Raw genomic sequence first — 6,442 nt, forward strand, 5'->3', positions numbered from 1 at the left:
TGAATCCAACACACAAAAACCGTACCAGAGACTGAGAGATACAGACTGAAACCAACACACATAAACTGTACCAGAGACTGAGAGATACAGACTGAATCCAACACACATAAACCGTACCAGAGACTGAGAGATACAGACTGAATCCAACACACAGAAACCGTACCAGAGACTGAGAGATACAGACTGAATCCAACACACATAAACTGTACCAGAGACTGAGACATAAAGACTGAATCCAACATGCATAAACTGTACCAGAGACTGAGAGATACAGACTGAATCCAACAAGCATAAACTGTACCAGAGACTGAGAGATACAGACTGAATACAACACACAAAAACCGTACCAGAGACTGAGAGATACAGACTGAAACCAACACACATAAACTGTACCAGAGACTGAGTGATAAAGACTGAATCCAACACACATAAACCGTACCAGAGACTGAGAGATACAGACTGAATCCAACACACATAAACCGTACCAGAGACTGAGAGATAAAGACTGAATCTAACACACATAAACCGTACCAGAGACTGAGAGATACAGACTGAATCCAACACACATAAACTGTACCAGAGACTGAGAGATAAAGAGTGAATCCAACACACATAAACCATACCAGAGACTGAGACATAAAGACTGAATCCAACACACATAAACTGTACCAGAGACTGAGAGATAAAGAGTGAATCCAACACACATAAACCATACCAGAGACTGAGACATAAAGACTGAATCCAACACACATAAACCATACCAGAGACTGAGAGATACAGACTGAATACGACATGCATAAACCGTACCAGAGACTGAGAGATAAAGACTGAATCCAACACACATAAACCGTACCAGAGACTGAGAGATACAGACTGAATCCAACACGCATAATCCGTACCAGAGACTGAGAGATACAGACTGAATCCAACATGCATAAACCTAACCAGAGACTGAGAGATACAGTCTGAATCCAACATGCATAAACCGTACCAGAGACTCACAGATAAAGACTGAATCCAACAGGCATAAACCATCGCAGAGACTGAGAGATACAGACTGAATCCAACACACAAAAACCGTACCAGAGACTGAGAGATACAGACTGAAACCAACACACATAAACTGTACCAGAGACTGAGAGATACAGACTGAATCCAACACACATAAACCGTACCAGAGACTGAGAGATACAGACTGAATCCAACACACAGAAACCGTACCAGAGACTGAGAGATACAGACTGAATCCAACACACATAAACTGTACCAGAGACTGAGACATAAAGACTGAATCCAACATGCATAAACTGTACCAGAGACTGAGAGATACAGACTGAATCCAACAAGCATAAACTGTACCAGAGACTGAGAGATACAGACTGAATCCAACACACATAAACCGTACCAGAGACTGAGAGATACAGACTGAATCCAACATGCATAAACTGTACCAGAGACTGAGAGATACAGACTGAATCCAACAGGCATAAACCGTACCAGAGACTGAGAGATACAGACTGAATCCAACATGCATAATTTGTACCAGAGACTGAGAGATACAGACTGAATCCAACATGCATAAACTGTACCAGAGACTGAGAGATACAGACTGAATCCAACATGCATAATTTGTACCAGAGACTGAGAGATACAGACTGAATCCAACATGCATAAACCGTACCAGAGACTGAGAGATACAGACTGAATCCAACATGCATAAACTGTACCAGAGACTGAGAGATACAGACTGAATCCAACATGCATAATTTGTACCAGAGACTGAGAGATACAGACTGAATCCAACATGCATAAACTGTACCAGAGACTGAGAGATACAGACTGAATCCAACATGCATAAACCGTACCAGAGACTGAGAGATACAGACTGAATCCAACATGCATAAACCGTACCAGAGACTGAGAGATACAGACTGAATCCAACACGCATAAACTGTACCAGAGACTCACAGATAAAGACTGAATCCAACAGGCATAAACCATCGCAGAGACTGAGAGATACAGACTGAATCCAACACACAAAAACCGTACCAGAGACTGAGAGATACAGACTGAAACCAACGCACAAAAACCGTACCAGAGACTGAGAGATACAGACTGAATCCAACACACAAAAACCGTACCAGAGACTGAGAGATACAGACTGAATACGACATGCATAAACCGTACCAGAGACTGAGAGATAAAGACTGAATCCAACACGCATAAACCGTACCAGAGACTGAGAGATACAGTCTGAATACAACATGCATAAACTGTACCAGAGACTGAGAGATACAGACTGAATACGACATGCATAAACCGTACCAGAGACTGAGAGATACAGACTGAATCCAACACGCATAAACTGTCCCAGAGACTGAGAGATACAGACAGAATCCAACACGCATAAACTGTACCAGAGACTGAGAGATACAGTCTGAATACAACATGCATAAACTGTACCAGAGACTGAGAGATACAGACTGAATCCAACACACATAAACCATCGCAGAGACTGAGAGATACAGTCTGAATACAACATGCATAAACTGTACCAGAGACTGAGAGATACAGACTGAATCCAACACACATAAACCATCGCAGAGACTGAGAGATACAGACTGAATACAACACACAAAAACCGTACCAGAGACTGAGAGATACAGACTGAAACCAACACACAGAAACTGTACCAGAGACTGAGTGATAAAGACTGAATCCAACACACATAAACCGTACCAGAGACTGAGAGATACAGACTGAATCCAACACACATAAACCGTACCAGAGACTGAGAGATAAAGACTGAATCTAACACACATAAACCGTACCAGAGACTGAGAGATACAGACTGAATCCAACACACATAAACTGTACCAGAGACTGAGAGATAAAGAGTGAATCCAACACACATAAACCATACCAGAGACTGAGACATAAAGACTGAATCCAACACACATAAACTGTACCAGAGACTGAGAGATAAAGAGTGAATCCAACACACATAAACCATACCAGAGACTGAGACATAAAGACTGAATCCAACACACATAAACCATACCAGAGACTGAGAGATACAGACTGAATACGACATGCATAAACCGTACCAGAGACTGAGAGATAAAGACTGAATCCAACACACATAAACCGTACCAGAGACTGAGAGATACAGACTGAATCCAACACGCATAATCCGTACCAGAGACTGAGAGATACAGACTGAATCCAACATGCATAAACCTAACCAGAGACTGAGAGATACAGTCTGAATCCAACATGCATAAACCGTACCAGAGACTCACAGATAAAGACTGAATCCAACAGGCATAAACCATCGCAGAGACTGAGAGATACAGACTGAATCCAACACACAAAAACCGTACCAGAGACTGAGAGATACAGACTGAAACCAACACACATAAACTGTACCAGAGACTGAGAGATACAGACTGAATCCAACACACATAAACCGTACCAGAGACTGAGAGATACAGACTGAATCCAACACACAGAAACCGTACCAGAGACTGAGAGATACAGACTGAATCCAACACACATAAACTGTACCAGAGACTGAGACATAAAGACTGAATCCAACATGCATAAACTGTACCAGAGACTGAGAGATACAGACTGAATCCAACAAGCATAAACTGTACCAGAGACTGAGAGATACAGACTGAATCCAACACACATAAACCGTACCAGAGACTGAGAGATACAGACTGAATCCAACATGCATAAACTGTACCAGAGACTGAGAGATACAGACTGAATCCAACAGGCATAAACCGTACCAGAGACTGAGAGATACAGACTGAATCCAACATGCATAATTTGTACCAGAGACTGAGAGATACAGACTGAATCCAACATGCATAAACTGTACCAGAGACTGAGAGATACAGACTGAATCCAACATGCATAATTTGTACCAGAGACTGAGAGATACAGACTGAATCCAACATGCATAAACCGTACCAGAGACTGAGAGATACAGACTGAATCCAACATGCATAAACTGTACCAGAGACTGAGAGATACAGACTGAATCCAACATGCATAATTTGTACCAGAGACTGAGAGATACAGACTGAATCCAACATGCATAAACTGTACCAGAGACTGAGAGATACAGACTGAATCCAACATGCATAATTTGTACCAGAGACTGAGAGATACAGACTGAATCCAACATGCATAAACTGTACCAGAGACTGAGAGATACAGACTGAATCCAACATGCATAAACTGTACCAGAGACTGAGAGATACAGACTGAATCCAACATGCATAAACCGTACCAGAGACTGAGAGATACAGACTGAATCCAACATGCATAAACCGTACCAGAGACTGAGAGATACAGACTGAATCCAACACGCATAAACTGTACCAGAGACTCACAGATAAAGACTGAATCCAACAGGCATAAACCATCGCAGAGACTGAGAGATACAGACTGAATCCAACACACAAAAACCGTACCAGAGACTGAGAGATACAGACTGAAACCAACGCACAAAAACCGTACCAGAGACTGAGAGATACAGACTGAATCCAACACACAAAAACCGTACCAGAGACTGAGAGATACAGACTGAATCCAACACACATAAACCGTACCAGAGACTGAGAGATACAGACTGAATCCAACACACAGAAACCGTACCAGAGACTGAGAGATACAGACTGAATCCAACACACATAAACTGTACCAGAGACTGAGACATAAAGACTGAATCCAACACGCATAAACTGTACCAGAGACTGAGAGATACAGACTGAATCCAACACGCATAAACTGTACCAGAGACTGAGAGATACAGACTGAATCCAACACACATAAACCGTACCAGAGACTGAGAGATACAGACTGAATCCAACATGCATAAACTGTACCAGAGACTGAGAGATACAGACTGAATCCAACAGGCATAAACCGTACCAGAGACTGAGAGATACAGACTGAATCCAACATGCATAATTTGTACCAGAGACTGAGAGATACAGACTGAATCCAACATGCATAAACTGTACCAGATACTGACAGATACAGACTGAATCCAACACGCATAAACTGTACCAGAGACTGAGAGATACAGACTGAATCCAACATGCATAAATCGTACCAGTGACTGAGAGATACAGACTGAATCCAACACGCATAAACTGTACCAGAGACTGAGAGATACAGTCTGAATACAACATGCATAAACTGTAGCAGAGACTGAGAGATACAGACTGAATACGACACGCATAAACTGTACCAGAGACTGACAGAAACAGACTGAATCCAACACGCATAAACCGTACCAGAGACTGAGATACAGACTGAATCTAACACGCATAAACTGTACAGAGACTGAGAGATAGAGACTGAATCTAACACGCATAAACTGTACAGAGACTGAGAGATAGAGACTGAATCTAACACGCATAAACTGTACCAGAGACTGAGAGTTAGAGACTGAATCCAACACGCATAAACCATAGCAGAGACTGAGAGATACAGACTGAATCCAACACGCAGACTGAATCTCTCACCGTCTTTTCCTGGTTTGCTCAGTGCCTTTTTGAGTCCGCAGTATCTTTCTTTTATTTTACGTTTTTCTGTCTGTTCCTTTCTGAATGCTAATAGTGGTTTGCTGTTTTTCTGTGTGTTTTTCTCTGCCTGCCCCATTCTTGGTGCTGTTACTCAGTGTCCTTATGGCATTGTGCAGTGAGGGAGAGTCTGTCAGCACATGTGTTGCTGAGTCCGGGGTTCTTGAGCTAGCTGACTGCAAGGCTATTATTTTAAAAAGATCAAGAAAAAAAGACATCTCTTTGGCGAAGACATCGCAGTAATATGTGGCTTGAACAAATTCAATCAACAGCAGAGTGGCGCAGCGGAAGCGTGCTGGGCCCATAACCCAGAGGTCGATGGATCGAAACCATTCTCTGCTATTTATTTTTCCTGGTAACGCAAACAACTCACTTTTAAAACTTTGTGTTACCCACAATCGCATCACGCATCTGAAAACACTTGAATGCCATCAGCTATCCTTCCACTCAACCGACCAATCTGCAACAAATTACTCTTTTGCTCACACGAACACAAGCTGCACAAGCTGCAAACACGGACCAGCCGACTCTCTCTCCCCTTTGTCAACCCCTTCCTGCAGCGCCTTCTCTCCACCACCAGATGGTGATGTTGGCCACGGTAAAACCAGGGCAAATGGTCAAATCGAGGAGATGGTCAGTAACAGAAAATAAAACAGGGAACACCTTGACACACCAACAGAGAACACCTTTACACAACAGAAAACATATTTACACAACAGGAAATACCTTTAGACAACAGGGAACACACCATATAAATGCTCTCTTTCTCCATCTCAGTCTCGTTGTCTGTCTCTTTCGATCACTTTCTGATTCCTACAATACTCTGTTGCTGGTTTTTT

The 6,442-nt window shown here is 42.4% G+C and overlaps 1 non-coding gene across 1 annotated transcript; it reads left to right on the plus strand.

The window, feature by feature from the left end:
* Positions 1-5,873: 5,873 nt before the first annotated feature.
* Positions 5,874-5,945, plus strand: trnam-cau (transfer RNA methionine (anticodon CAU)). Its single transcript has one exon. It is a non-coding gene; the product is annotated as a tRNA-Met (tRNA).
* Positions 5,946-6,442: the final 497 nt, after the last annotated feature.

This window comes from Heterodontus francisci, unplaced genomic scaffold, assembly GCF_036365525.1.
Source record: "Heterodontus francisci isolate sHetFra1 unplaced genomic scaffold, sHetFra1.hap1 HAP1_SCAFFOLD_632, whole genome shotgun sequence".
Taxonomy (NCBI): Eukaryota; Metazoa; Chordata; class Chondrichthyes; order Heterodontiformes; family Heterodontidae; genus Heterodontus; species Heterodontus francisci.